This window comes from Lytechinus pictus, unplaced genomic scaffold (assembly GCF_037042905.1).
Source record: "Lytechinus pictus isolate F3 Inbred unplaced genomic scaffold, Lp3.0 scaffold_31, whole genome shotgun sequence".
NCBI lineage: Eukaryota > Metazoa > Echinodermata > Echinoidea > Temnopleuroida > Toxopneustidae > Lytechinus > Lytechinus pictus.
Genome location: NW_026974151.1, coordinates 10,199 through 31,917, shown reverse-complemented (window position 1 = coordinate 31,917; position 21,719 = coordinate 10,199). Strand labels below are relative to the sequence as shown.

The window sequence follows — 21,719 nt, the reverse complement described above, 5'->3', positions numbered from 1 at the left end:
ATAAGGGAGAAGCTACAGCTAGTGTCATCGGCAATGAAACGCTTTTCAGAGAGGCAGTGGGGGGGGGGGGGCACCAGGCCTAGTGGACATTTGCTCTGGCGACAATTGCTCCGATGGAAATTCTAAACATTAAGCGAAACATAAAAGCTAACCTCCAAAACTAAATACACCCTAATAGTAATCATGACAATATTCTGAACCAAAAACTCTATCACAATCCTAACACTAATCCTATGCCTTCTGAAATATTAATTTTCGCAGGAGTATATGTCGTGTCACCTTAAAGGGACATTTAGTACTGTTTCGAACACTGCATGGGGCAATTATTAAAGGGGGTGGGAGAGGCAAGCATGATTTCCACTGATACACACATTGAACTTGATCTATTGATTTCATTTCCAGATTTCATCAGAAGTTGTCGAATTTCTTTAAAATTTAATTATAAACCCAAAATGTCTTGATTACTATGCCATTTGATATTATTTTTTTATGAATCTATGAACATTCACACAAGACATTGTTTCCTATCTCTTTTAACACACCCAAAGTGACGCCAGCTTGTGTAATATCAGCCACATGTGTAAAAACACTGTACCAACTAACGTATATAAAAATATTTCCCACACAATCATGTCATACTAGCGCACTTTACTAACAAGAGGCATTAATTTTGAACTATATACCCACAAATGCGATGCACTTTACTCTCTAAATGAAATATTTTTAGGTTGAAATTCATACACCTCGATTTTACAACGAATGTTCCATATGATATAAATGCAGGGGCTGCGATCCGGGGGGGGGGGGGGGCAGGGGGTTCACAGTGCCCCCACTTTTTGAAGCACTAAACAATTTTCCCTTTTTACCCAAGAAATTTGCCCCTTTCATCTTAGAAGGACCTGTTTTATGTGTTAAAGTGTGCCCCTTTACCTTTTTATGAATATAAGTGCCCATTCTCGTATCAGATAAGTTTCCATTCCTTAAAACCGCTCTTTTCATGCCCTGTCATTGCCCGTTTTCCTTATTTCGCGTTCTTATCCCTTCTAAAAGTGCATATTTAAATAATAAAAATCCTTTTAAAATTTCCCTCTCGCCCCTTTAACCCTATCTAGGCCGGGGGGCCTCGGAGGCCCCCCTCCCCCCTCAACGAGTCGCGCGATATTTTCGTCGCGCAAAATTTTTTGACCGCGCTGCTCGCTGACCAGTCAGGACCATATTCGATTTTCCACTAAGGAAAAATTAGTGTGAAAACGTTCATGGCTCACTTATGCCCATAGAGGGATTTTGATCGGCGTCAGCGTCTCTATCGATACGCTCTGTGTGATCGAAAAAAATAGCATTTTCACAGCCGTTTTCTTAAATGCGAAACATTCTACGATCTCGCATCGGCGTAACTCCCGTGTGTATGAGTATGAGAGTACATTGTGTACCCGTCTGCCCGTAGGCCTACCGTCTTGTATACACAAAAGATTATCCGCATCTCCATCCCTCTCACGCTCTCTCTCCCTCTCTTCTGTATCCTCTCTTCCAGCCCATGGAGAAATCACATGGGTAGCCAAGCTTAGCTAAGCATTTGTAAAATAAGCGCTATACTATGATTATTAAAGCACAGGAGTTCATGTATCCTACCTTAAAATGACATCCATTGCTAACCTGCCATTAGAACAGCGATACTTCACAGAAAATGATTTTATTCCAATTAGAGTATTCCACGCTCGTCCATCATGAGTCAATCACTGAGAAATGCATTTCATTATGTTGTTCCATCAAATAACAAATGGCACATTTATCTTCGATCGTCCCAGTTAGGGACCAATGGCTTCCACAGTCATTGGTGATAAACCAAACAAATAATGCATGTATGGTTAATAAAAGTTGATCTCTCCATATAGCCCCTGTTCGTGAAAGCACACACAGCAAATATGGCACAGGTTCATCAACCGAAGAGAAGCAGATGGAAGTCTTGGCGGGAGTTTTATACTCAGGCATATCTGGGGTCTGTTGCATAAAACTCCAACCTGCCAACCGATTTTTCAGGTTGGAATCCCCAAATTCTGATTGGGGCCCAGCCTCCGTATTACCAGTTGCTCTCAGAGCACTGCCAAACAAAACAGCTGATTCGACCCGAAAAAAAACAACTAAATTTCAGTTTATGTAACAGACTCTTCTCTTATCCGTAGAATGGTAGTCTTACCACTGAAACATCTTATCGTATTTTTGCCAATTATTTGAGTCGTCACAAAATAAATATTTTTCACCAATTCTCCTCTCACACTCCAATTATACAGCATTTGTGTTTTGTATCATTTTCATTACGAATGCCTTAATGATATATATTTAAAGAACGGGAAAGGGGTCGGGAAGATAGTAAGGCACAGTGCAAGGTATTACTAAATAATTCGAATGAAAGACTATTCCGAAAAGACAAAGCAGCAGTGTTCATCATGTTCATGGTGTTATGCAATGCCAGCATGCCAGGGAGAGGACTTTATCTCGCCTCTCTGAGCATGTGATGTCGAGGCAGAGATCGTCGAATCTAGTTTTCTCACTACATAATACGCCTGTACACATATAGCTTGCATGTACGTGAATAGCGCGTGCTCACAGTCAATGCATATTGCTACGCATACGTCGATCGTGTGCTAGCTGTATGTGCTAATGGGGCTAAGGTTGACAATCCGAACTTACGACTGTCCTTCCGAGACTAGTGTACGAACAACCGATGAGGATTTCTTAGCCAAAAAACAAAGTTGTTGTTTCGACGCGAATTTCGCCCAATGTACAAGTTGGTTTATTCTGAAAAATTCTGAACCGCTAGTTCATTTATTCATCTTCCAACATAGGGAACAAGAAAATAAACCAACTTGTACATAGCGCGAAATAATTTTTTGTTTCATCGAATGTCAAAACCGGAGGTCGGTTTCCCATAGCTATAGCACAGCGGCCAAAGTATTGCGCAATGTTGCATAACAGGTTGAACCTCGAGACTAACGTTTTCGCATTAACATTCTCGTTAGTGGTATATCGAATATGGTCCTGACTGCTGACTTTTTACTTGCAAGTGTTCCGCACCTTTTGAGACCAATTTGCGTCACCCGGGTACGCGGTTCCGAAGTTACGCAATGTTACGTAAGTGCATGTCAGACCAAAAATTGCTCAAAAAACGTGATTTCGTGTACAAAGTCAATGTAAATTGTGTTTTCAACCAAAAATCATAAATGTATGATTATTTTTAATTTTGCACGCCTAAATGTATGTATTTTATGCTGTTTATGATCTTAGAAGAGTCCCCAACGAATTTCATTGAAAAAACAATGAAAAACAAAAGGTCCAAAAAACAAAGAAATACATATAAGAAATTGCAAAAAACAATATCATACATAAAAAATTGATCTGATATCACAATTTTTTTCATGTACACTTGCTAAGAACATCACCCAGGGTTTCTATGCCAAAAATTAGAACATTTGGAGCTTTATTTACGGAGTTAGAGGAAAAAGTATGATTTTGCATACTAATTACGCATAAATTAGCATAATTACGTAATAACGATTTGCATGAAATAAATTACTATACAATTTTGTAGATTATATCCCAAACAACATGCGTGCCAATTTTCGGTACGATCGCGCGGTCGACGGCCGAGATCTCAAGGGGGGGGGGGGAGCCTGGGAGGCCCCCCTCCCCCGGCCATATGAATTCCAAAAATACCCCGACCTAGATAGGGTTAAGTTGCCCCTTTTCAGAGTGAAATTCTTCTTCTGTAGTGTGTACATTTTCACCTTCGATCAAGTGCCCCATATGAATATTCTGATAAATGCCCCTTCTCTTCTGGTTTGTTCAAATGTCCAATTTGCTAATATAAGGTATATGTATTTGCAATTAGCGTCCTTTCTTTTATGCAGGGGCATCTGAGCAGAGGGAGAGGGGGGGGGGGCACTTGCCCCCTTAAGAAATGGACCTCGTTCCATGGACCCCAAAAGTTTTCAATACCAAGACAAATAAAAGAAGAAAAGTGGTGAAATATGATCAGTCAGTCCGCAGCCCGTCCGAAAGTGCTCTATTTTATTCAGCGGTATGCATAGCCGTCCGTGGTTATGCATACGTAATGAGCTGTGAAGACGAACTTTCCGATCGGTGTTTTTTGCTATTAGAATCGTTTATTCCTCACATAATTGGTCTTATTTTATAGATAAAACTTTGAAATTTCTGATCAGCTAAATAAAATGCACATTTAATGTATTTTGAAGACCGATATTTAGCTTAGAAAAAATGATTTTTTTCAAGAAATATATGTGAATAAACAGAGCGCATTTTTGCATCGAAATCACACTTGCGTCAAATTGATATTATAATCAATATAAAGCGTAGACATTCTTCTTTACGACTGAAAAAAGAATTATGAAATTTCATGATGTAGCAAAGTCAGGAACCACAAAAAACCACGGCAATGTCCATCGCGAAATGATTGGAATTGTAGTAGAATTGCCGACGCGTTCTGATTGGTCAACAGCGGCACACAGACTTACAACATTATATATAGCTTAAAAAACCCAGAAGAAGTACGAAAGAGATCGATGGCGAATTACGTGAGCGCTATGTTTTGACGTGTGCAAGGACCCTGGTTCGAACCCGCCGGACTGTTTTTTTTTTTTTTTTTTTTTTTTTTGGGGGGGGGGGGGTTGATGGGGATATGTTTATGCTTTTTCTTTAAATCATATTCCTTCATCGTTCCTACCCAGCTTTATTCTCTTTTTACTTTCATATGAAGTTCTATTTAGGCCTGTATTTATTAAATCATGGAGCTATTAATAGCTCTATGAGTAATTCTTACTTCTTCTTAATCACTGCTTTTCATTTTCAAGTTCTTGATTACACTTATTTGGGCAGGGGTGGGAAGGGAAGTGAGTTAAAGGTCAAGTGCACATCAACAAAAAAGTATTTGAATAAATACAGAAATTTCCCTGTTTTAACACAAAACAGTTATATACACAAAACAATGGTATGCAAATAGAGTTGATTATGTCACTCACATCAAATTACTTTTTAAATTTTTGTTGCATTTTTATTATATAAATTTTAGCAAATTTGATGTTAAAAATCTTTCTCGAATCACAATAGGTTACATTCATGGAAACTACGAATGTTAATGGAGGAATTAAAATCCCTCTCAAAATTTGTTAATGAAAATTAAAATAAAATATACATGTCACGTACATGTATCAAACAAAAAAATACACAAGAAATTAGAGTGCGTGTGACATAATCGGTTCTGTAATTTGCACATTGACCAAGATGAGCATATAATTGTTTTATAAAATTAGGCAAATTTCTCAATGTCAAAATAGTAATTTTTTGAATTTTGAATCATAGTTTTTATGAAATTCTCTGCAATACTTTATTTTTCTTTAAATTCAAATTAATTTTTTGGTGGGGTGGACTTCTCCTTTACTCTTTGCTTGGAATAGGGAATGCACATTAATATTTATCCACGAACAAAATTGTCTAAACATATGCAAATCAGTAATTGGACACATGCTCACTTTCCTTTCATCCAGGCCACTCCCTCACATCCACCAGGTTTACAGTCTTATAACAAAAATTATGAATTAATTATAATACCATCACACCATAGCTCCATGATCACACAACATTCATACAGTGCTTCACAACAAATATTTCACTTCTGTTCATATATGCAATAATTACTGTGGAAAACAAAAACAAGGCGTAACCACATTCAAATACCGTTTAAAAGGACAAATATATTATACCTTTCGAAAAAAAAAATTGTGAACATACATGGCACTTAACCTTCAGCACATTATATAACATATAACAGAGTTGCTTGAGAACAAAATATAATTATGGGGCATTGCAAGAAACTTATGTTCAATTGCAAATCAACTACATGTTTGTGTTTAATCAAAGGACTTACCCTTAATTTTGGAATGTGTGATTGAGTAGAAAGTTTCTTGCAATGCATTAAAAATGTTCTTTGGTTTTGAATTGTGAATTTTTATTTTTATCAAGCTGTATTCCTGTCCAAGTCGGTATTCTTAGTCCTCCCCAAAACTGTGCTCTAATTTTTTTGTTTCCAATATCGATAAAGATTAATTTTCTGTTGTATCATTATCAGTCCAAAATATGCAAACGAAAAAAGGGCTTTGTCCAAATCATGGTCTGACCATTATAGTACATGATGGAATCTCCCAGAATGAAGTAGCAAGCAGAGACCAGAGTCAGCAAGTATGCAGATCTGTGTGTAGAAGAGACAAAAAAGAGAGAAATAGTCTAAATTATTCAAAGTATGAATTATGTTACATGTAAGTCAATTAAGAGACTAACTAAGTACTGTCTGTGACAGCCACAATTTTTTTATTTGAACAAAATGGTTTATAAATACTACTGAGTACGGTAGTACCAGACTTTTTACTTTGACTTTAAACTGTTTATAGTCTCTAGAGTAGACTGTCTGAGCTAATCATCATTTAATTCTTAACCGCAGCCTGGGGCAAAAATCATCATGGGGCTCAACTTCGACTAATTAAGAAAAAAGGTTAACAATTTTCAACATAAATCAAGAAATATCTCAATATATAAAAACTTGATGGAATTCGGAAACCTGATAATCATTTGAATAAAACTTTGGAAGGGATCTACTTATTAAGCTTCGTTTATATTGTGGCGAAAATGGAGGGAAGGGGGGGAAGAGATGTGCTTCACGGGGGCTCTTCAATCCCACCGCTACCCCCAGTGTGGCGAAAATAGAGGGGGTGTGTGGTTCACAGGGGCTTTCCAATCCTTCTCTCTCTGTTATATCAATTATAGTTCGAGGGGGTATGGGTAGTACTGGGGAAATGGGGTATGGGGCGCTTCTCCTCCGATCAATCCCTCTCTTGGTAGCGAGCGGTCCACAAAGCAACAGTGGGGCTGAGATTCACGTATGGTGTATGACCTAGGTGCTAAACCAATGATGACACGGAGAGCATAATCTTGCACTGCAACTATATCGGGGCTCTATAGCTCCCGTTTTATTCATACTACTTCCAACCAATCATACTGATGAGTGTATATACAGTGAAGGCCAATACCAATGCATTACACATGGCCATATAAAAAGTGAACATGATAAATATAATAATAGAACAAGCCAATGAGAACTTGGGTCGGCGCAGGCATCAATGTTTTGGACTATATATATCCCTTGACCCATAACAGTATATAACGGTCCCTAATCTATCTGCATAATCCCTTCTCATTGCACTGTGGGGCTGGCTTGGCAAACATTGCGAGGAAGGGGGTTGGAACAGGTATATGAGTACATCATTAATGTACCATGCATTAACGTAAGCTGTCCCTTGCTTTCCCAACTGCGCCTGTCAGCCTAACTGCCCACATGCCTGAGTCTTTCCTACCCTAATGATTAAGTCCCTGTGTAAACAGTGGATGGGGGACCCCAACAAGTTTATGTAACAATTTGCCTAACCCTATTAAACTCTTCTCCTATGTAAACCCATGGACAGTGCTTTAGTGTACACTAGTAACCCCATACTAACAATGGATACCCCTTGTTTTGGTATGGCTATGCAAACAGCCATGGCAATGAGATGACCATAATATACGTAGGGGAGGCTAGGACGCTGTTCGTGTAATACACATACTAGGCAGCCCCGTGGTAGTTCCTCGACCCATGATTAAGTCCCTGTGTAAACAGTGGATGGGGGACCCCAACAAGTTTATGTAACAATTTGCCTAACCCTATTAAACTCTTCTCCTATGTAAACCCATGGACAGTGCTTTAGTGTACACTAGTAACCCCATACTAACAATGGATACCCCTTGTTTTGGTATGGCTATGCAAACAGCCATGGCAATGAGATGACCATAATATACGTAGGGGAGGCTAGGACGCTGTTCGTGTAATACACATACTAGGCAGCCCCGTGGTAGTTCCTCGACCCATGTATTATTATGTAACCCCATACCAAGGATGTAACAAGCCCTATGAATCCCTCTTGTTTTGGTATGGCTATGCAAACAACCATGGCGATGAGATGGCCATAACATACGTAGGGGAGGCTAGGACGCTGTTCGTGTAATACACATACTAGGCAGCCCCGTGGTAGTTCCTCGACCCATGTACTATTATGTAACCCCATACCAAGGATGTAGCAAGCCCTATGAATCCCCCACTAACCTAACGTGATGTGGCCTAGTATGTAAACTCCATAGAGCAATTGGGGATGCACAGCCAGTACATGGATGCTGTTCGTGTGAGCAAGCTAGCTCGAGCATTTACTAGGCTACCCATTAGTAACTGTGCACCACCGCCTACCCATAGGCGTTGTATACCAGCCTCTACCCCTACCCAACCCAAGGTGGATGTAGATGGTAACCTACATTGGTGTTGATGCCTGGCCCCCCAGTCTCACGACTGACATTTAGATGCTTGGTGGTACGGAAGTTGCCTGCTGGAGTCTGCTCTGGAACTCTCTGTTTTACCCGAAAAATCCTCCCTATTTATACCCTTCGAGCGAGCCCTTCTATACCACTCAAGCATAGACTCTGGGAGAGTTACATAAGCATTACTTCTGCTCATTAAGCATTGTAAACCCCGGAAGATAGTTTTACCCATAGGGAGCTGTACTTAAAATTCAGCTATTTCTCCCCACTCTAAACACAGGGGCTGGAAATAGCCCGGCCAGGGTAACTATATCTGGCCTCGATCATAGCCTCCCTTGTTCTCTACTCCTAAGAGTTACAATTAATCGCTTAAGTCAATACCTCTCGAACTTTGTCTTAACTACTGGAGTGGAGCTGGAAGTAGGGCTGTGCGGAATTGGATGGGTTAGTGCTAGGTTTTCACAAGCTTCCATTGTCTGGAGATTTTGGTCATTTATAAAAAGGTAGTTTAAGCCTATTCCACTCCTGGGTAATGGTCAATCAGTGCTACTGCGTGTAGGTGTTGGTCGGTCTGGGAGTGAAACAGTTAAACTGGAGAGAATTTCGCCTGTCCCTCTCTTCCCGCGAGAGGGCTCTTTACCTTAAAGCTGCATTGCAGGTTTTTACCTAGCTCAAAGTGACATTTCGTCACACAGCCCCCTCCCCAGCTCGATACTCCTGGATCGAGGAAATTACTTTGGTCTGGCAAAATATTTTCCATTCCATCAACACATTGACTAATACCGTCCTACCAAAGTGCAAAAAAGACCTACATAACTATCTACTTCCATCTAACTTCTTGCTCTACTTACATCTACTTGGGGTTCCTAAACAATGCTATACCCCTCTAATCGGCTAAGTCACAATACAAAACAAAACAACTGAGCATCCACCCCTCTAGTGTTCTACCATATCCCTTATAGTAACACACATATTTGAGTGAATATCCTATCCGTTTTGAGCACACCAAAGTTGCATTAAGCAACGAAATCTTACTGTATCTCTACGAAACCAATATGCCTTACTAAAATATAATAATAACTTATACCTACGCAACCGAATCAAATTCGTACTAGAAGATTACAGACTATTTAGCTCTCTAAATCCCTAAACCTACCATGACACCATAAACACACAATCTATGTAATAACTATGCATAACGAGAGTATACCTACCACCTACCAATTTGCCTTACAACCCGATCCTTGACTATTAAACTATTTAACAAAAATCTACCTACGTTCTAATATCCTCTTCCACCTTCCTACAGAAAACACACTTCATACAAAGAAAGTTATAACCTTACAGTCTGACACTTACTGTATTAACTCTAAACCATCGTTTATTGACGTACCGAACTATATTAACGTACATAACTCAAGCCGTGTCCTGCTAAGGACAAGGAAAATAGACAGTAGAATGCAGTGACAAAGATGAGTGACAAAAAGGTTGTGAGAAAAGAAGGGAGAATAGTCTGCTTCTAGGTAGTCTGCAGAAGTATTACAGGGTAGGAAAGTTTGTTAAAAAGAATAGGGTATGGAAATTCGTTAATACAAGTAGTGGAGAGTAGTAGGATAGTACTACGCTGAGTAGCGTGACAGATTTGAAGTGCCGAGAAGAAATGGCAAGGAAAAGAGAAAAGAGAATAAGGATACAATAGAACCTACGTTTTATCAACAAAAATAATGAACCATACCTATCAATGCCAAAGCATTAGACGTAGTCATCAAGGTATACAGTCCTTCGCTTTTGATATACTCATGACCCACTAAAATCAAATCTACTGCTCTATAGAAATCAGGGTTCAAAGTCTATTCAGTCTCTTAATCCTGCGTCTTTCGTTTAAAGAGAGGCCAATCATCATGTCCAATGTCTTTCCAGTCATTGTTCAAATCATTATCGATGGGGCATTACACAACCCATATTTCTCCTTCCCTTGGTCCATTCTAGTAGAAAGGGCTGCTCTCGATTCCTCGTGTCCTCATTGTCCTCATCCAGTTCCCTGCGTAGCATCTATCCAGGTCCAAACTGCGGAACCATTTGCTTTTCCTAACAGTTGTTTGGTGTTGCCAGTCCGTGTGATTGGATAGGCATCGTTTAATGCGACGTCATCGATTTTCCAAAATTCAACACAGAACCTTGTCGAAACATTCCTTTTCTCCGTAACACAAAAAGGAGATTAACATGGGCTGCAAGATGGTTCATTCCATTGACCAGCATTTTCCAACCAGTTCATCTGCCTCAGTCTGCTTCCACCTTACAAACCGTACTGGTGACTGCCTGATGTGTGTCATTCATCTCGTATGAATATGATGCTTACTCAATCCATAACAATTATCACTGTCCGCCCTGGCAAATAAAGTTGACATTCCGCGAAAAAAACGTTTTACTGCGGCCTCCTGCCCATGATTCCAGTGTTCACTAAATGATTTGATTGAACTTGGACGTCATAGTCCAAATGTCCTTCTCCATTCAAGAATGTAGAGTTTATGTTATAAGCTATGTGTGAACGTCCTGTCAATCGTTGGGATTGATACACAAATCAATTGTGATTCAGCTCCTCCACTGATCCACGTTATCACTGTTTGCTTACGTCTCACCGTGGTTGTAGCGACAGAAGTTCCAACGAATATCATTTGCATATAACAGTCAATTGTATATGAAGTAGAGTCCATATAACTGTTTCCGGTGAATCTCGTACACATAACTTAATCTCTGCTACCAAGTATCACACAAATCATAGGCACACAGAACTGCACTGTATCCCCACTAATAGCAGGTACACACTTTCAAGTGCTCTAGCCCTGTCCATGTGCCCATAACAGCGGTCAACTTGAAAGGCCGATTGTTCAGTTTCTTTTCACTACTCCGTCCCCTTGCATATAATGACAGGTTTTTGTTTTGTTTCTACCGTAATGACACTGCTTTTCCACCACTCTGCTTCTCCAAGTCTCATCACGGGTGTCTCCCGACTTTCGCTCTGCGACCTTAGCATTTCGGTCTAAGCGGCTCTGCCATGCCATCTCTGTCCTGCTGTCTCACTAGTCATATGCTCCGCCTTCACAGCCCTGCTGTCTCCCCGGCTCTGCTCTGCCGTCACAGCCCTGCTGTCTCCCTGGCTCTGCTCTGCCTTCACAGCCCTGCTATCTCCCTGGCTCTGCCGTCACAGCCCTGCTGTCTACCTGGCTCTGCTCTGCCGTCACAGCCCTGCTGTCTCCCTGGCTCTGCTCTGCATGCCGTCACAGCCCTGCTGTCTCCTGGCTATGCTCTGCCGTCACAGCCCTGCTGTCTCCTGGCTCTGCCGTCACAGCCCTGCTGTCTTCCTGGCTCTGCTCTGCCGTCACAGCCCTGCTGTCTACCTGGCTCTGCTCTGCATGCCGTCACAGCCCTGCTGTCTCCCTGGCTCTGCTCTGCATGCCGTCACAGCCCTGCTGTCTACCTGGCTCTGCTCTGCCGTCACAGCCCTGCTATCTCCCTGGCTCTGCATGCCGTCACAGCCCTGCTGTCTCCCTGGCTCTGCTCTGCATGCCGTCACAGCCCTGCTGTCTCCTGGCTCTGCCGTCACAGCCCTGCTGTCTCCCTGGCTCTGCTCTGCCGTCACAGCCCTGCTGTCTCCCTGGCTCTGCTATGCCATCACAGCCCTGCTGTCTCCCTGGCTCTGCTCTGCCGTCACAGCCCTGCTGTCTCCCTGTCTCTGCTATGCCGTCACAGCCCTAGCTGTCCCCATGGCTCTGGTACCCGCTGTATAGTCGATACTGCAAATAATTGCACAGCTCGTGGATTGTAGTTGCCAGTACCTGATGTGTTAGGTACTTGATGTGTTAGGTACTGCTAGGTGTATTGCTGCCTGTCGATGGTCAGTACCTGCTGTGTTAGGTACCGCTGGCTGCACTGCTGCCCGTTGATTGTAGTGGACAGTACCCGTTGTGTTAGGTACTGCTAGATGTACTGCTGCCCGGTGATTGTAGTGGACAGTACCTGTTGTGTTAGGTACTGCTAGATGCACTGCTGCCCGTTGATTGTAGTGGACAGTACCTGTTGTGTTAGGTACTGCTAGATGCACTGCTGCCCGTTGGTTGTAGTGGAAAGTACCTTCTGTGTTAGGTACTGCTAGCTGTACTGCTACCCGTTGATTGTAGTGGTCAGTACCTGCTGTGTTAGGTACTGCTAGATGCACTGCTGCCCGTTGATTGTAGTGGACAGTACCTGTTGTGTTAGTTACTGCTAGCTGTACTGCTACCCGTTGATTGTAGTGGTCCGTACCTGCTGTGTTAGGTACTGCTAGCTGTACTGCTGCCTGTCGATTGTAGTGGACAGTACCTAGCTGTTGTGTTAGGTACTGCTAGGTGTACTGCTGCCTGTCGATTGTAGTGCACAGCACCTAGCTGTTGTGTTAGGTACTGCTAGGTGTACTGCTGCCTGATTTTGAGTGTAGTGATCAGTACCTGTTGTGTTAGGTACTGCTATATAGCTGCACTGATGCACGTGGGTTGTACTACCGCCGACTCAGCTCACATGCCTGCTCCCTTTCAGCATCCATTTCTCCTAGCTGCCTTCCCGTAGCTCAGTCCTACTTGTTGGCGGTCCATTCACTGCCACGCCTGCTGTGCTATCAGCCAATCAAGCATACATTTTGTAATATACCTGCATCCACTCAGCTCGCCTCTTCCATGTATTGTAGCAGATTCCAGCAAACAGTCTGACACTGCAATCAGCTGACTCTCCGTTATGCCAGTTAACAACAGTCAATTGATCTCATCCCACCGCTGCCACCAGTGTGGCGAAAATGGAGGGAAGGGGGGAAGAGATGTGCTTCACGGGGGCTCTTCAATCCCACCGCTGCCCCCAGTGTGGCGAAAATAGAGGGGGTGTGTGGTTCACAGGGGCTTTCCAATCCTTCTCTCTCTGTTATATCAACTATAGTTCGAGGGGGTATGGGTAGTACTGGGGAAATGGGGTATGGGGCGCTTCTCCTCCGATCAATCCCTCTCTTGGTAGCGAGCGGTCCACAAAGCAACAGTGGGGCTGAGATTCACGTATGGTGTATGACCTAGGTGCTAAACCAATGATGACACGGAGAGCATAATCTTGCACTGCAACTATATCGGGGCTCTATAGCTCCCGTTTTATTCATACTACTTCCAACCAATCATACTGATGAGTGTATATACAGTGAAGGCCAATACCAATGCATTACACATGGCCATATAAAAAGTGAACATGATAAATATAATAATAGAACAAGCCAATGAGAACTTGGGTCGGCGCAGGCATCAATGTTTTGGACTATATATATCCCTTGACCCATAACAGTATATAACGGTCCCTAATCTATCTGCATAATCCCTTCTCATTGCATTGTGGGGTTGGCTTGGCAAACATTGCGAGGAAGGGGGTTGGAACAGGTATATGAGTACATCATTAATGTACCATGCATTAACGTAAGCTGTCCCTTGCTTTCCCAACTGCGCCTGTCAGCCTAACTGCCCACATGCCTGAGTCTTTCCTACCCTAATGATTAAGTCCCTGTGTAAACAGTGGATGGGGGACCCCAACAAGTTTATGTAACAATTTGCCTAACCCTATTAAACTCTTCTCCTATGTAAACCCATGGACAGTGCTTTAGTGTACACTAGTAACCCCATACTAACAATGGATACCCCTTGTTTTGGTATGGCTATGCAAACAGCCATGGCAATGAGATGACCATAATATACGTAGGGGAGGCTAGGACGCTGTTCGTGTAATACACATACTAGGCAGCCCCGTGGTAGTTCCTCGACCCATGTATTATTATGTAACCCCATACCAAGGATGTAACAAGCCCTATGAATCCCTCTTGTTTTGGTATGGCTATGCAAACAACCATGGCGATGAGATGGCCATAACATACGTAGGGGAGGCTAGGACGCTGTTCGTGTAATACACATACTAGGCAGCCCCGTGGTAGTTCCTCGACCCATGTACTATTATGTAACCCCATACCAAGGATGTAGCAAGCCCTATGAATCCCCCACTAACCTAACGTGATGTGGCCTAGTATGTAAACTCCATAGAGCAATTGGGGATGCACAGCCAGTACATGGATGCTGTTCGTGTGAGCAAGCTAGCTCGAGCATTTACTAGGCTACCCATTAGTATCTGTGCACCACCACCTACCCATAGGCGTTGTATACCAGCCTCTACCCCTACCCAACCCAAGGTGGATGTAGATGGTAACCTACATTGGTGTTGATGCCTGGCCCCCCAGTCTCACGACTGAAATTTAGATGCTTGGTGGTACGGAAGTTGCCTGCTGGAGTCTGCTCTGGAACTCTCTGTTTTACCCGAAAAATCCTCCCTATTTATACCCTTCGAGCGAGCCCTTCTATACCACTCAAGCATAGACTCTGGGAGAGTTACATAAGCATTACTTCTGCTCATTAAGCATTGTAAACCCCGGAAGATAGTTTTACCCATAGGGAGCTGTACTTAAAATTCAGCTATTTCTCCCCACTCTAAACACAGGGGCTGGAAATAGCCCGGCCAGGGTAACTATATCTGGCCTCGATCATAGCCTCCCTTGTTCTCTACTCCTAAGAGTTACAATTAATCGCTTAAGTCAATACCTCTCGAACTTTGTCTTAACTACTGGAGTGGAGCTGGAAGTAGGGCTGTGCGGTATTGGATGGGTTAGTGCTAGGTTTTCACAAGCTTCCATTGTCTGGAGATTTTGGTCATTTATAAAAAGGTAGTTTAAGCCTATTCCACTCCTGGGTAATGGTCAATCAGTGCTACTGCGTGTAGGTGTTGGTCGGTCTGGGAGTGAAACAGTTAAACTGGAGAGAATTTCGCCTGTCCCTCTCTTCCCGCGAGAGGGCTCTTTACCTTAAAGCTGCATTGCAGGTTTTTACCTAGCTCAAAGTGACATTTCGTCACACAATTAAGTCTTAATAAAAAAAAAACAAGTCCACCGTGCACAGTCACAAATATAATAATGCGAGCCATCTGCCATCATTACAGAAGTTTCAACGTATGGGACCAAAGGTGAAATTCTACCAACCCGCGACGAACGTAATTTTGGCATTATTTCGCGCCATCGTGGAGTGAACGAGAAGGTTACTTCCGGGTAAAACGTAAATTTCTAATTTTTAGGGTATCATTTTCTCTAAAATAAAAATATAAGGTGAGTTTGCGTCAAGTTGGTTCTGACATATTTTGAACAGTGACTTTTCTTCTTTCTAAAAAAACCCCGATCGAAACAATTTGGTTATGTAGCAAAGTCAGGAACCAAAAGTGAAATTCCGACTACAAAATCGCAGTTAAAATATTACCAAAATAAGCATCAATTAAAGAGGTAAAAATGGTAGGTTGAAAATGTCGAAATATGGAAAATTATATACCAAAATGTAGATGAAGGTCTTGAGAATGACTTACCACAATTCGTTTCGATGTAAACTGAAGTTAGCGACCAGTACAGAGCTATAACTTCAGCCCCTCCAATTCAGTGGGAAAATCAAGCCAAATTGATCGCACGTTTTCCTTCGGAGACCGCTAGAGGGCCGCTGAATAAATCTCCGTGAATATGCTCATTATCGCGCGAGCTGCGGTCTGACTGTGATAGTGTTCTCTATGTCAAAATCTATCACAAATGCTTTTTTTTTTTCATTAAAAGTTTCACAATTTTGCTCGCTCGCTCGCAGCTTTAAAGAAATTTTGCCCCACACGCCATGTTTGCCCCACTCAATCATTTTGCTCATTACCCTACTAGGGTACATTATGCTATTTTGTTTTTAAAAAAGTTTTTTGTTTCAAGTGCCCTTTTCAAAAGAGGAAGTGCCCTTTTTCGCTGTGCCCTCCCCTCCCCTATCAATTTTGCTCTGCCGACCCATGCTGGTAGTCTCCTTTTCCAGACCCAATGCGACCTTACCCTACAAGATGAAGGTTATTAGTCTACTTTTTAATACTCAGTCTTGGCCATATATTCTTCCAAACAACAGGATTAACGCTATACCTGGACTAGCTAAGCGTAGTCTTTACTCAAAACCCGGTGATTAAAAAGAGAAATAAACTTTACAATTTAAACCTCACCATCTTCTAAACCATTGTCATGTCATCAAGCATATGGATATAGAGTTATTATTTTCTCCAGACCCAGTCATTTGAAGAAAAAAAATCAAGAATCTTCGAAACTTCAATTCCGTCATCTTCAATACTAAGAACCTGTAATGTAGCACATGGGTATACAGCGTAATTATACAGTGGGTGTACAGTGTAGTTTTTTTAATAAATGGATATGGAGTAAAGGCTATGCTATAGGTACCCGTGCTTTGTTATACTTATAGACTATTTTTTTGGAAGATGATGGGGTCTTACTATTTAAGTTTTATTTAATAACCAGGTTTGGAGTAAAGACTACACTCTATATCCATTTTTTCCCACAGATATGAGACGGTGGGGTCGTCAAATTGAAGATCTCCTAATTTTTTTTAATAACAGCGTCTGGGGTAAAGACTGTGCTCTCATATCCATGCTTTCTTACAGGGTCTTATTTTTTAAGATTATAACATAATTTTTTTTAACGGGTCTGGAGTAAAGACTACGATATGTACCCTTGCTTTATAACGGAGTCTTAGTCTTGGGTCTTAATTCTTAAGGTTTTTTTAATCAAAGGTCTGGAGAAAAGACAACGCTTTATATCCATCTTTTTCACAGGAATGAGACTGTGGGGTCTTGAAAATTTGTTTAAATAAACGGGTCTGGAGAATTGAGAATACGTTATATACACTTTCTTTATAACAGAGTCTTAGTAGTGGAAGATGGCGGGGCTTAAGTAGTTTTGAATTTGTTTAATCACCCGGTCTGGAGCAAAAACTACACTTTAAACCCAGTAACCACCGATAGCTCAGTTGGTAGAGCGGAGGACTGTAGATGATTGATGATTAACCTTATGTCGCTGGTTCGAATCCGGCTCGGTGGATGTGGTTTTTTGGGCGCAAATATTCACTACTGAATGACACGCGCCGTATAAGCTAAAACAACAACAACAACAACAACTTCAGAGGGTAGCTTAGAAAATTACCTACACGCTCATGTAAAAATATATTAAAAACTCGCATTGGTTCGGAAATTATTGATGTTTGTTTAAGGGGGGACTTACTTTTTTTGTTGTGTATAGATCGATTTTGTTTAATATCGGGACATATTTTTTTATCTGTTTCAATTTACAGAATTATTTCGCTCCTATGCCATCACCAACGGCAGTGCGATCTGTCAAGCAATTAAACACGTAACATCACAACCAGAAAGCTTTCTTTTTGAATGAGTACGAGAGGGGTAAGAAACCGTATTTAGTCTAATATATTTATTTGACCTCGGTTTTTTAAAGACCAAAGTATTTTCTTTGATATCAAGTTCATCTTAATGAAATGAAACAATTATAACAGTAGAGACTATTATTGAAATAAGATGAAGAGGTCGTCGAGGATAATATACAAACATTTTTGTACGATCTAGAGAATCATTTTATACAAATCTTCACATTATTGGAAAAAATTGTTTAGTTTCTTTCTTGAAAAATGGACTACGACATGGATGGGGTAAGAGCATCCTCTATATTGCCAAGTATTTCTATCACAGGAATTTATTCAAATAGTTTGCTAATAATTTTACTTGAAGGATAAGCATATAATGTTACCATGAAACTCGACGATAAAGGTCAGTATTTGCGGATCTTGTAGGGCCCCAAATGACAATTGCCACCTTTCGCAATCCTCACGGACGCTAATATTAGGGTCCCCTAACACAAAAGTTGACGCTTAATCATACACGTTATCTTTAAGATTGATTGTACATTATAGTCAATACAATCAAACGTAGAGAACTGCTCTACAATCAATGCTAAGATTTGTGTTACAGGCCCTACAGATCTGCTTATCGTGTGCAAAATTCTTTCCCGCGACACCTGCATGGGTTAGGGTTAGGGGTTAGGGTTAGGGTTAGGGTTAGGGTTGGGGTTAGGGTTGGGGTTGGGGTTGGGGTTGGGGTTGGGGTTGGGGTTGGGGTTGGGGTTGGGGTTGGGGTTGGGGTTGGGGTTGGGGTTGGGGTTGGGGTTGGGGTTGGGGTTGGGGTTGGGGTTGGGGTTGGGGTTGGGGTTCGGGTTAGGGTTAGGGTTCGGGTTAGGGTTCGGGTTAGGGTTAGGGTTAGGGTTAGGGTTAGGGTTAGGGTTAGGGTTAGGGTTAGGGTTAGGGTTAGGGTTAGGGTTAGGGTTAGGGTTAGGGTTAGGGTTAGGGTTAGGTTTAGGGTTTAGGGTTAGGGTTAGGGTTAGGGTTAGGGTTAGGGTTAGGGTTTAGGGTTTAGGGTTTAGGGTTTAGGGTTAGGGTTAGGGTTAGGGTTAGGGTTAGGGTTAGGGTTAGGGTTAGGGTTAGGGTTAGGGTTAGGGTTAGGGTTAGGGTTAGGGTTAGGGTTAGGGTTAGGGTTAGGGTTAGGGTTAGGTATAGGGGCACTTTGCGCTAGTGGCGGATCCCGCCACCCATTTTCCATAGACTTTGTACACACGTGTTATACCTATGGGGAAATTCGAAAAAATGTCAAAGTATTTTTTTAAATTTTTTTTTTATAGCTATAAAATGGTCAAAACATGTAAAAAAACTATAGTTGGGGGAAAAAAAATTACATAGGGTTTGTACATAAAAAAGGGAAAATATATCATAAGTCCGAAACTCCCATAGACTTTGTACACATGCGTGTTATACTAATGGGGAAAGTCCATACAGTCAGGGTTATGGTTATTGTTTGGGTATAGAGGCATTGGCGCTACTATAGGCCTTGTACAGTAATACATATTTTCATTAAAAAAATATTTTTTAAGTCTTTTTCTTTCACTTGTAAATAATTTGTGTCCCCCAATAGTGTTCCAAAAGATTTCCTTCAAATAAAATACAAACCTAATAAACAAAAAAGTATTTAAAAAAATAACATTTAAGTATATAGAACACTAGCTATTTCCTGTTTTTAGTATACATATAGTAAGAATCCTAAAATGAGTGTCCAGACCAATATTTAAAGTTTCAAGAGCAATATTATTGATTTGCAGCCAAAGTATGATCATATGAATTAATTAGCATAGTCAATCAAAAATTAATTTCAAATATTTTGGCATTATTGAGAGATTACGACACGAATAACGTGCGTGCGAATTTTCGGCGCGATTGCGCGATCCTCGACCGAGATCTTAGGGGAGGGGTGGCCAAAAGTGCCCCTCCCTGCTATGAAATTACAAAATAGCTATGAATGGTCAAATAAACACTTTAAAACCTAAAACTGTTGTAATTATTTTGTTACCAAGCAGTTGATGCTCCTTGTCACATGGATCAAATCGTGGAGCCATTAGGAGCTCCTGTCAATGATCATACTATAATCAGGTCATAATACTTTCTTTTTCGCTACCGTATAAGTCCACGTTCTTGCCCACTCCAGCGTTAGCTCAACTTATGAATTGCTCATTTCTTCCATTGCGTTCGAGGCATGGAGACAACATTGGACTGCCTTAAGATGCTGTTTGTCATTATGGCTGTGATTTTGTATTTGTTCATTTGAGAAATCGGAGTTTGCTGTATCCGAGAATCCTGTAAGGACCAAGACCATCAGGTGATTTACTTCTGTAATGTATCTTCATGGTTGATCTAGACTTGTATAAATACAATAAAAATGAGTTGTTAACCATACTTATAACCCTTTTTTTTTTAGTCAAACCTTGTATATAGCTTCCCATCATGTAGTCGTTGTGTACACACCCTCGATTGTTACCTTATATATGCTGTAAAATCATTAAAGTTTCCATACTATAATTTCAATTCATATACTTATGAGCTTTATTTCTTTCAGTATTGATCAGTGACATGTAATCCTGAGTTGTTCCGAAAGTTCAAACAGGCAAACCCTTTAATCTGCAAATGTAAAAGGAATATTCAGGGAGACGGTACCCTGAGTCATACAAAACATTGGAAATTTCTTCAGAAACGGACATGGAATAACAAAGTTATGACATTTTAAAGCTTTTCAAACTTTTTGCTAGTGACGGATCCCGCCACCCTTTGAATATGAATATATTTTTATACTGATATTAAGAGAAATTGCTTTCACATTCGGAGAATACTATCACTGTTGTCTCTCGGTTGTGTACAGAAAGGCGACTGACGTTTTTATTGGGGTAGCCCCAATAAATCAAGGTTTAATCGGGAAATCCCTGAAGCTGGATAGAAATTTCACGGATATTCATTGGGAATTATTTGGATATTCTTGTCTAAAACTGTTGGGTATAAACTACAATACCCTACTCTCGAATGCATACACTGATTGAGTTTATTTATTTTTGTCCTTTTGTATTCTCCCTTCCCCTTCCCCTTTCCCTCCCCTTCTCTCTTTATCTCTATTTTCTTGTCCTCTCTTCTTAATCGAAATTCTGCTAAATATTTGAAGAAATATATTTTTTTTTAATGAAGAAATAATGGTATGTGATGGTTATTGTTGGTCTGTCATAAAGAAATATATTTTGCTACTGACGGTTCCCGCCACCCTTTGAATATGAAAAAGATTTGTATTCTAATATTTCGAGAAATTTCCTTCATTTTCGGAGTAATACTTCCAAGGATTCCACTTTCCTGCTAAAACAATTCTCTCTTGAATGTGTAATACAACCACCATTTGCTCTCGGATGTGTACAGAAAAGCGGCTGACATTTTTATTGGGGTAGCCCCAATAAATCAAGGTTTATTCAGGGACGCCCTAAATTCGGATAAAAATTTCACTGTTATCCATCAAGAACTGTATGGATATTCTTTTTAAAAATGTACCAAATCCCGTGTATACTTTACCTTTAACTTTTAATTCCCCCTCTCTTTCTATCTCTCTATATCTCTTTTCGGTCACTCTCTCTTTAACCAAATTATTCAATGTCATTTGAGGAAATAAACTTATTTGTTTATTAGGAATAGGCTTTAGTATAGAGATTTTTTTTTGCTAGTGAGGGATCCCACCACCCTTTCATTATCAATGAGGTTTTTTATACTAATATTATGAAATTCCTTTCATTTTGGGAGGAACACTACCACCAGGGAAGTGGAAGATTCTACTTCCCTACTAACCACAATCGTCTCTTGGATGTGTAATACCGTAATGCTAACACTATTTGCTCTGGGATGTGTACAGAGAGGCGGCTGATATTTTTATTGGGGTAGCCCCAATGAATATATCGCGGTTTAAACGGGGAAGCTTCAAAGTTGGATAAAAATTTC

The 21,719-nt window shown here is 41.0% G+C and overlaps 1 non-coding gene across 1 annotated transcript; it reads left to right on the top strand.

Annotated features, from left to right (window-relative positions):
* Positions 1 to 17,318: 17,318 nt before the first annotated feature.
* On the top strand, positions 17,319 to 17,404 carry TRNAY-GUA (transfer RNA tyrosine (anticodon GUA)). Its single transcript is given in 2 exon segments — positions 17,319 to 17,355; positions 17,369 to 17,404. It is a non-coding gene; the product is annotated as a tRNA-Tyr (tRNA).
* Positions 17,405 to 21,719: the final 4,315 nt, after the last annotated feature.